Source organism: Solanum pennellii, chromosome 11 (genome assembly GCF_001406875.1).
Source record: "Solanum pennellii chromosome 11, SPENNV200".
Taxonomy (NCBI): Eukaryota; Viridiplantae; Streptophyta; class Magnoliopsida; order Solanales; family Solanaceae; genus Solanum; species Solanum pennellii.
Window position 1 is genome coordinate 46,143,183 of NC_028647.1, and position 10,651 is coordinate 46,153,833.

General features: G+C 37.3%; 2 long non-coding RNA genes across 2 annotated transcripts; both read right to left on the bottom strand.

Moving 5' to 3' along the window:
* Positions 1-3,965: 3,965 nt before the first annotated feature.
* Positions 3,966-6,292, bottom strand: LOC107004218. Its single transcript, XR_001454702.2, has 2 exons — positions 6,153-6,292; positions 3,966-5,529 (listed from the first exon to the last, which is right to left on the bottom strand). It is a non-coding gene; the product is annotated as an uncharacterized LOC107004218 (long non-coding RNA).
* Positions 6,293-7,256: 964 nt separating this feature from the next.
* LOC107003397 lies at positions 7,257-10,359 on the bottom strand. Its single transcript, XR_001454654.2, has 2 exons — positions 8,228-10,359; positions 7,257-8,005 (listed from the first exon to the last, which is right to left on the bottom strand). It is a non-coding gene; the product is annotated as an uncharacterized LOC107003397 (long non-coding RNA).
* Positions 10,360-10,651: the final 292 nt, after the last annotated feature.

Below are 10,651 nucleotides of genomic sequence, written 5' to 3' on the forward strand. Positions count from 1 at the left end.
TGTTGGAACACGAAAATCCAATCCAAAGTTAGAATGCCAGCACATGGCAATCCAATCCAATTGTTAGCATGCAGGAACGTGGCAATCCGATCCAAAAGTTAGCATGCCGGAACGTGGCAATCGAATCCCAATCACACATTTAAGTCATGATTTCATTTTTCAACATCTATGATCAATATTGCAACATGCATACATATACGAGTATCAGAATGAAGCAAAGGCAAGTATATATCACACAAACATAGAATCACAACCATCACCTACCTCAAAACAAGCTTGGAACCCTAAGAAACTTGATCCTTACTTTTCCGGATTCGTTCGGCTTGTTTTTGGTCTACAAACAAGCAACAATATAATGGAATCAACAATTACTCACTAATTTCCCAAAATTTTAACAAATTCAAGAAACCTAGGTCAAACCCATGACCCCAACTAGCGTACTAGGGTTGTTCTCACCATGATGTCTATCAAGAAATAATTTCCCATCAACTATGACCCATTCTAAAATGTTTCACGGATCAAAAAGAAAAAATGTGGAGTGGAAAGCTTACCTTTAGCTTTAAGAATGGGAAAATGAGTTGAAATCTCCCAAGGATCGTTCTTTAGCTTTAAAAGTCAAAAAGTGCAACTAAGATTGTTTAAGGGTTTTATTTATGAATTAAAAACTCGTCATCCCGCTACAGCGACACTTTTTGAACTAGTGAGCTCCGTCTTAAAAAATCCCAAAAATCTTATAAAATCCATCTTCGTCTCGCCCGCTACAGAGGCACCCATCTCGCTGTAGCGGCGTCACTACAGCGGCAATGATCCCGTTGCAGCAGCAGGAAGCGAAGTAATGAGCTCCTTAAGGGAGTTTCAATTCCCTTTTTTCACAACACACTCCCACTATGCTTAGAAAATACCCTTGACGCTACTATCGATTTTCGGAGATCGATTTATCTAAATTCAATTTTATAAAGTTGTACAGATTTCTTAAATAGTTATCTAACATTATGTAATAAAATTCCTATTAACTCCACCCAATTGCTACCAGCGTTCCTTACACCTTGATGATTCTGATTTTTTCCAAATCTGAACAATGTTGAAAAAATCCTAATACTACGAAAAAGTTTTTTCGGACTTGATTTTTCCTCATTGGCATTTCTATAACAACGAAACTCGATCTTTACAATATATATTAATTTACCCATTACTCGTCAATGAGTGATAAAGTTAGGATAAGTAGGTTAAAAAGGAACAAGAGAGTACCTGATTCGACGAACAATTGAGATACTTGTCTTGCATGTCCTTCTCGGTCTTCCAAGTGCTTCCTCAACTGGTCGATGTTTCCGTTGAACCTTCACGAACTTAATGTCCTCCTTTTTCTTCAACTTAAGAACATCACGATCAAGAATAGCAATTGGTTTCTCCTCATATTGGAGATTTTTGTCTAGCACTATTAAGTCCCACATAATAATATAGTCATTGTCGCCATGATATGTCTTCAACATAAACATGTGAAATATGGGATAACACCCGAACAAGTTAGGAGTCATTGCCAACTTACAACCCACCGGTCCTACACGTTCAAAAATCTCAAAGGGTTCAATATAGAGCGGACTCTACTTACCCCTCTTACCAAATCTCATCACCCTTTTCGTGGGTGACACCTTGAGAAAAACATTCTCGCCCTTCTAAAATTCCATATCTCTTACCTTATGATATACATACTTCTTTTGTCTATTCTGCCCCGCTAGAAGTTTAGTTTGAATGTTCCTCACCTTATCTTGAGCATCTTTTCTAAGTCAACCCCCAAAGGTTTCACATCTCCAAACTGGAACCAACCTATGGGTGATCTACATCCTATCCCATATAACGCCTCAAATGGTTCCATGTAAATGCTTGAGAGATAGTTATTATTACAAGAGAACTCACATAGTCGTAAGAACTTATTTGAATGCCCTCCAAAGTCAATCACACCAGCTCTCAACATGTCTTCCAACACTTGAATAGTCCTTTCTGATTGTCCATCCATCTGGGGATGGAAGGTCGTACTAAAAATAAGTTTTGTGCCCAATTCATCATGAAACTTCCTCTAAAACTTGGAAGTGAAAAGGGTACCATGATCTGAGATGATAGAAAGAGGTACGCCATGCAACCTTACTATCTTCTTTACATAAATCATAGCCAATTGTTCAACATTGTAATCTATCCTTACTGGAATAAAGTCGGCTGATTTAGTCAGTCTTTCCACCACAACCCAAATAAAATCAAACTATCCTAGGGTCTTGGGGATTGTCAACCACAAAATCCATAGCTATCCCTTACCACTTCCTTTCCGGAATGGACATTTTCTGGAGTAAACCCTTAGACCTTTGATGTTCATACTTCACTTGTTGACAGATATGACACTTCGCCACAAATTCCACTTCATCTCTCTTCATACCGAGCCACCAATAGACTTGCTTCAGATCTCTATACATCTTGGTTACACCCGGATGAATAGAATAGCGCGAGCCATGAGCTTCTGCCAACAATCTTGGAATCAAATCCTCCACTCGTGGAACACATATTCTACCTTTATAGTTGAGTACACCGTCCGCATGCAGAGTGGTTCCTTGATACTTGCCTATCGCAATGTTTGTGCTAATCTTCCTTAAATCTTCATCATCGAATTGCTTGTTCTTGATTTCCTCTATGAATATGTACTTAGCTTCAATGCTAGCTAACAACCCAGCTCTTTTGGAAATGCCCAACTACACGAACATACACTCTAGGGTCCGAATTTCCTTAGCCAAAAGGCACTTGGTTCAACTCAAGTAAGCTAAGCTACCCATACTTACCGTTTTCCGACTCATAGCGCCTACCACAACATTTGCCTTACACGGATGGTATTGAATGGTCACACCATAATCCTTAATAATTTTATCCATCTTAGTTGTCTCAAGTTCAAATCTTTTTGAGTGAATACATGTTGCAAACTATGATGATCAGTAAATACCTCACACTTAACGCCATAAATATAATGTCGCCAGATCTTAAGAGAAAATACTAATGCCGCCAACTCTATATCATGAGTGGGATAATTCCTCTCGTGCACCTTTAATTGACGCGAAACATATGCTATAACATTCTTATCCTACATAAATACAGCACCCAAACCACAATAAGAAGCATCACAATAAACAATGAAATTATTACCCTCAACCGGTAATGCTAGCTTTTGGATGGGCGCGGTGGTCAAAAGAGTCTTAAGCTTTTGGAAGCTCTCCTCACATTTTTCAGTCCATTCAAACGTTACCTCTTTTTTTGTAAGATTGGTCAAGTGCGTAGAAATTGAGGCGAAAGTCTCAACAAAATGTTGATAGTAACTAGCAAGCCCCACAAATATCCTAACTTCCGTCACCGAACTATGTCATACCCGATTCTCGACCGCTTCAAACTTTTGGGAATCTACCCTTACCCCTTCTTTTGATACCACATTACCAAAAAATGCAACCTACTTCAACCAAAATTGACACTTGAAAATTTTTGCATGTAACTTTTGCTTCACAAGAACACCTAAAACAGTACGGATATGGCTAGCACGCTCTCCTTCTCTTCTCGAATACACAAAAAGTATCATCAATAAAGACTATCACAAAGGAATCAAGAAATGGCTTGAACACCTCATTCATCAATCTCGTGTAGGCTGCAGGTTCATTAGTCAATCCAAACGACGTAACCAAAAATTTATAATGCCTATAAGAGTCCTAAACTTCGTCTTGGGCACGTCTTCAGGCCTAACAGATTATTATCAGTGAAAATTCCAACTTCCAGACTTATTAGCCTTGTATTTTTCCTCTCATATTATTTAAATTTCCCGTATTGGATATTTAATTTTAATAGTTCTTGAGTCTCATTTTAATCAACTTATTTTCACTCTTCTTATTTATATTTTCTTTAGCTTTATTTATATTATTTTACACTACAATAAAATAATGATGTATCTGGAACACTAAATATCTGAAGTAGTATTTTATGAAAAACACTGCCAAATTGATTATAATAAAACTGAAATTGACGGAAATAAAGACAATACAAAAAGCATGAAATAAGATAAAGAAGATGATGAGGATGAGAAGATCACAGGGATGAGAATAAGAATTTGCTATAACATGATGCGTACCCTACTCATCCTCATATTAGCTACATATACTAATTTCCAGCTCATGTGTTGCCCTTTACGTGACTTGCACTACTCACAACATAATCTGTCAATTTCTTAGGCACAATCATGTACGCGTGCTTCTCGTTGATCCCCCACTTAGGTTATCCAGCTCAATAGAATGTAGGACCACAATATTACTTCCTTCCGAATCGAGAACCTTGTCTTCGAGGTTGTCATATGCAGTGGCAGATCAGAATTAGATTCAGTCAATTGAAGAGGAGTCACTTGGTTCTCAGGCTAGCCAATACAATGCTTGAGAAATGAAACGTGAATCATAGGATGAATTTTCACAACCTCTAGAGGTCAAGTTTGTAAGCGACTTCTCCTATTTTCTTGAGCACCTGAAAAGGTCCAAAAAACTTGTGCCAAAGTTTATGGAAATGCTGCAGACGTAACAAATGTTGGCGATATGGTTTGATCTTGACATAAACCCAATCTCCAACTTGGAAATGGATGTCAGTACGTAGCTTATCCGCATTGATTTTCATATGCTTCTGAGCCTTGGCCAGGTTCAACTTGAGCAACAGTAAAACTTCATCTCTCTATAACAAGAACTGGTCCACAAGATCACTTGAACTGTCACTCATGACAAAACTAGTTATAGACAACATTTTGCGGTCATAGACTGCTTCAAAAGGAGTCATGCCCGCTGAAGTTTAGAGGGTAGTGTTGTACCAATCCACGGAAGCATATCAACCCAATCTTTTGGAGTGTCAGCCATAAAGCAACATAGGTACTACTCCAAACATTTGGTCAAAGCCTCAGATTGTCCATCGGTTTGTGAGTAATAGGTGGTACTCACGGCTAGAGTAGTCCCTTGAAGCCAATGTATCTCCTGCCAAAAATCGTGAAAAAATCTAGGATCACGATCAGTGACTATCGTGCGTGGAGGACCATGTAAGCGGATGATGTCAACCACAAAAGCCTCAGCCACAGTTCTAGCTGTGGAAGTAGCTGGAAGAGAAATAAAGTATCTGTATTTGGACTAGCGATCTACTATTGTCATTAATGTAGATTTTCCCTTTAAACTAGGAAGACATGTGATAAAATCCATGAAAATATCTTCAAAACCAACTCAGGAATCGGTAAGGGTTGAAGAAGGCCCGAAGGGTGATGGTTGATATCTTTCACCTGCTGGCAGATTTGGCATGCTGAGACAAAAACCTTCACATCTTGTTTCATGTGTTTCCAATAGAAATTAGAGGTCAGACGATGATATGTTCAAGCAACTCCAGCATGCCCACAACTAGATGATGCATGAAACTCCAATAGCAATTGTTGGCCCAATGAAGAATTTGATGGAATAACCTGATAAGGGTACACTCTCGAAAGTTCAAAACCTGATCAAGAAATAAAAGCATGAGCACTAACCAAGCGTCTTCTAGTACAAGACAAGCATTTTTTTCCTTTAAGTAAATACATCTCAAGCTTCATGAACATGGGAAACAACCAAATTCTAAATACAGGATAGGCATAAAAAACCAGCAAGTCGAGAAAACAACATAGAAGATGAAGGATTTCATCAAATCCAATAGGCTGTCAAAACGCAACATTCTATGAACCAAATTTTCAAAATGGGTTCAAAGAGAACTTTATACAAAATTCTTTCTCAAAAAAAGATATTAAATTTATACACCATTTTCTCAAAACAGAAAATTTCATCAAATGCTTCAAAATAGCCCTCACTTCCATCGTAAGGTTGTGAGTTCCAGTTATATAAAGGGAGTTAATGTGGTGGCTTCTAGGGAAGGGGTAGAAAAAAATAAATTTAACCAAAGAAAAAATTTCAAACTTCAACCAGTCCAAAAATTTCAAAATGGACAGAAAAAAAAAAGTTTATGAGACCATAAATATCATGGAAGTTAACAATTTTAGTTTGTTAAACATGAAATTAGCAAGGAAGACAAACATATTAAGTCATATAATTTCATCAAATAAAAAAGGATCAAAACAGAAATCCCACCTTTCTACATAGTTTATTTGTGAGTAGGAATGGAGCAAGGAAATAAAACAAGTTAGCTTGAACAGAAGCCGGTTTAATTACTTTCATTTTTTTCAAATTGAAACCTCTTTTTTTCTCTGTGCAGTTTGTCTTTTGATATCTCTAGTGTAGCACAAGGAGTTAGAATGTTTCTTTTTCATTGTGCGTCAAGTTGACCGTTTTATCCTCTCTCTCAATTGCGTTGATCTTTCGCCGTCCAACAATAATTGTCCACTATATTAATTTTTGATATGATCAACAATATTTATTTATTTTATGAAATAAATGAATAATGTTATATTTAGTTTCTAATTTATATTTATCATTTATTAAGTTTTAGTTTTTTTTCTATTTATTGTTGAAATTACGATATTATCCTTTTTGTTTAATTTTATTTGGCCGATATTTTTGAATATATTTATTAATTTTATCATATCGAAAAAGAAAATTATTTTTTTAATGTTATACTCAACATTAATTGAGCTGAGAAAGAAAGATATAAAACACATCCAACAAATGTGATTTATGAGTAAGTTTCAGTGTCTTGGTTTTTATTGATGAAATTATGTTATTATTCCTTTTGTTAAGAAAGACATAAAACGTATTCAATGAATGTGATTCATGTGTAATTTTCAGTATTTTCCCAATTATTGTTGAAATTACGATATTACCCATTCCGTTTAATTTGATTTGTTCAAAAAAATTTAAAATATATTTTTTCTTTTATTTATTACTTTTACCGTATCGAGAAAAATAATTATTTTTTTCATTTATACTCAATATTAATTGAGTTGAGAAAGAAGACATAAAACGCATCCAACGAATGTGATTTATGAGTAAGTTTCAATATCTTGATTTTTTATTGATGAAATTACGTTATTACCTCATCTGTTAAGAAAGACATAAAACGTGTCCAACAAATGTGATTTATGTGTAAGTTTCAGTCTTTTCTCATTTATTATTGAAATTATGGTATTACCCCTCTCATTTAATTTTATTTATCCAATATTTTTTAATATAGTTATTCTTTTATTTACTACTTTTATCACATCTAGAAAAATTATTTTTTATTTTATTTTTTACTCAACATTAATTGCTTGACAAAAAAAGGCATACAATAAGGTGTCTTAATTTAGTAAGAAAAGAGGCCACGCTCCCAGATAGCATCATGTAAATGATATCCGAAACTCTAGACAATGCATCAATAGCTCCATTATGTTGGCCAGGTCGATATATAATGGTGAAGTCATAGTCAACCAACTTGCTAAGCCATTTTTGTTGATCAGGTGTCTGAATAGTTTGGGTGGTCAAGTTCTTGAGTGACTGTTGATCAGTCACTGTGGTAAATTGGCGTCCCAACAAATATTGTCACCACTTGCCAACAACTTGAATGATGGTGAACATTTCCCTGTGATAGGTTGAAGTTTGTTGCATGCGTTTGCTAAGTATTTGACTGAAAAAAGCAACAGATGGCCATTCTGTGATAATATAGATCCAACGTCAATGCCAGAGCCATCAATTTCCAATTGGAAAGCTTTGCTAAAATCCTGAAGAGCCAAAACATGGGTGGAGCTGAGACAAAGCCTTAACGCTTCAACAGCTTCCTATTGGGGTACAACCCACACAAAGGCCTCCTTACGTAACAACTCAGTCAAGGTGGCAGCTATGGATGCATAAAGATGAATAAATCAACGGTCGTACCCAGCCAATCCTAAGGAACTTTGTACTTCTTTCACGGAAGAAGGCGTAGGCCACTGCTGAATCGCTGTAATTTTAGTTGGGTCCACTGCTAAACAAGCGGTAGTGATAACATGGCCCAAATAATCAACAGATGCCTGGACAAAGACACATTTCGATCGCTTAGCAACCCATTTATGCTACTAAAGCAATTGCTAAACTAATCGTAATTGTTCAAGATGGGCATCCCAAGATGGACTATAAATCAAAATGTCATAAAAAAAACAACACAAAGTGACGCAAATATATCATTCATGGTGGATTGAAATGTGGACGGAGCATTGGAAAGACCAAATGGCATAACCAAGAAATTGTAGTACCCTTCTGGGTCTGAAATGCAGTTTTCTCAATGTCCCCTGGTCGGACCCGAATCTGATAATTGTCTGATAATAAGTCCAATTTAGAAAAAAATTGGGCAGCCTAAAGCTCATCAAAAAGTTCATCAATAGTGGGAATCAAAAATCTGTCGCGCACTGTGACAATATTCAAGGCGCGATTATCCACACAAAAGTGCCAAGTGCCATCTTTTTTGCGTAGTAAAAGTACAGGCGAAGAATAGAGGTTGGTGCTGGGACGAATCACCCTGTCGCGAAGCATATCCCCAACTAATCGTTCCATGAGATTCTTCTGAAAATAAGGATAACGATATAGGCGGGCATCAGTAGATGTTAAACGACGAAGGCTATGCAACTAGATGGGTTGTGCATCTGGTGGATTGCCATGCCAACTGCATTACTGTTCACCAAGTTGAGTTAAAAAGTACGAGCTCCATAATCCTTGACCACAGGGCCTAACGTAGCCATCTATCATGCCCCAATGAACAAATTCGCCCCATGAACAGCTAACACAAAGAAATCTAGACAAATAGTTGATCTCTAAATTGTCAATGGTACACGACGACACATACCATCACACTTGAGAAGTTGTCCACTTCCTACCACCACAGAGAAAATAGGGACTGGTGTTACTGGGAGCTGGAGAAACTTGGCCACCCGAGACTAAATGAAATTATGTGTGCTATCGCCGTCTACAAGCACCTGTATCAGAGAACCAGTGACATGTACGGTGAGACGAATCACATAGTCTACGATACCACCAGTTAAGGCATCATAAGGAATAGTGGAGTGAGCCTGAACCTCCAAACGTTGAAGTTCATCGGTGATGACCTTCTCAGATATATCAGGTGTTGGCATAAGCAAGGGATCCTCGACCTCATACGACAAAAGCAATAGTTGAAAGCTAGTCTTACAACGGTGGCCGGCAAAATACTTCTCGTCACAATTGAAGCAAAGTCTTTCTCTAGACGAATCTGCATTTCAGCTTGAGACGGACGCTTAAAAGGAAGACGACCACGAGAGGGCGCCGTTGGCGCAATTGGGGATGAATGTGAAGTTGGTGTGGGTAATAAGGGTTGAGTCCGAGCAAAGGCGGGTCGGGCGGCCCTTTTTCATATATAATATGTTGCTCTGGAATATAGGCTATGTTAATAACTTGGTTTAATCGGGTGGGCTGATGAGCAGTAACAGCCGTCAAAATTATTGGGTCGAACGCTCGAAATAAAGCATTCCACCAACAACTCCTCAGGCAACGTCATTGTTTCATTCATAACAGCCTCAAAACGACGACGAAAGTTTGCAATAGTAGAATTTTGCATCATCTTAGACAGACGAACTTTTCGGCAAAAGGATATGACAGGTACGAAAGCGACTAAGCATTTTCTCTGTAAATCGAGGCCAATCACTCAATTGCTTATTGCAGTAAAGCCATTTATACCACCCCAATGCTTCACTGTCAAGGTAAAATGAAGTCAAGGTCAATTTATGTTCAGCAACAATGCCTTAGAAATCAAAATAATGATCATCAGCCTGAAAGATCCAAGCGTCTGCCTGAGCACCATTAAAACGACCAAATTGAATCGGTGCCGGTTTGTGACGAATGGTCATATGACTACCAGAGGCACTACCAGCCAAGCCAAAAGGTGGAGCAACCACCAACGACTATAAAACGAGAGCTGAGATTTGCAAATTGCGCAGCAAGATCCTGAATCACTAATTGTTGGTTTGCTAGATGGGAATGGAGGTCCGCATCAGAAAGGTCAGAAGAGTCCGAGATGGATTTGGCGGGAGCTTTGAGTTTCAAATCTGGTGACGTGATAGTCAGTTCAATGAAAGCACCAATGGAACTGAAGTATTATTTTATGAACAACACTGCCAAATTGATCACAGTAGAACTGAAATTGAAGGAAACAAAGACAATACAAAAGCATAAAATAAGATAAAGAAGATGATGAGGATGAGAAGATCACAAGGATGAGAATAAGAATTTGTTACAACTTATTGCCTACCCTACTCATCCTCATATTAGCTACTTATACTAATTTCCAACACACACGTGATTTGCACTAGTCACAACATAATCTGTTAATTTCTTAGGCGCAATCCTCATACGCGTGCTTCTTTTTGGTTCCCCACTTAGCTTATCCAGCTCAATAGAATGTGGGACCACAACAGGGTCTCTATTAAGTAACCTTTTATATTTTTTAGATTCATCACTTTCTAATAGTAAAAATATCTTAAAAGTTTTTATAGAAGTTCTACGAATATATGTGAAATATTATACCAACTTTTACTTGTAACTCCTGCATGAAATTTTTTTTAAAAAGAATACGAGAAACAATCATGATCAAAGATAAAACCGATATTATGAAATAATTTTGAAAAGTCCAATTTGGATTATACAAAATA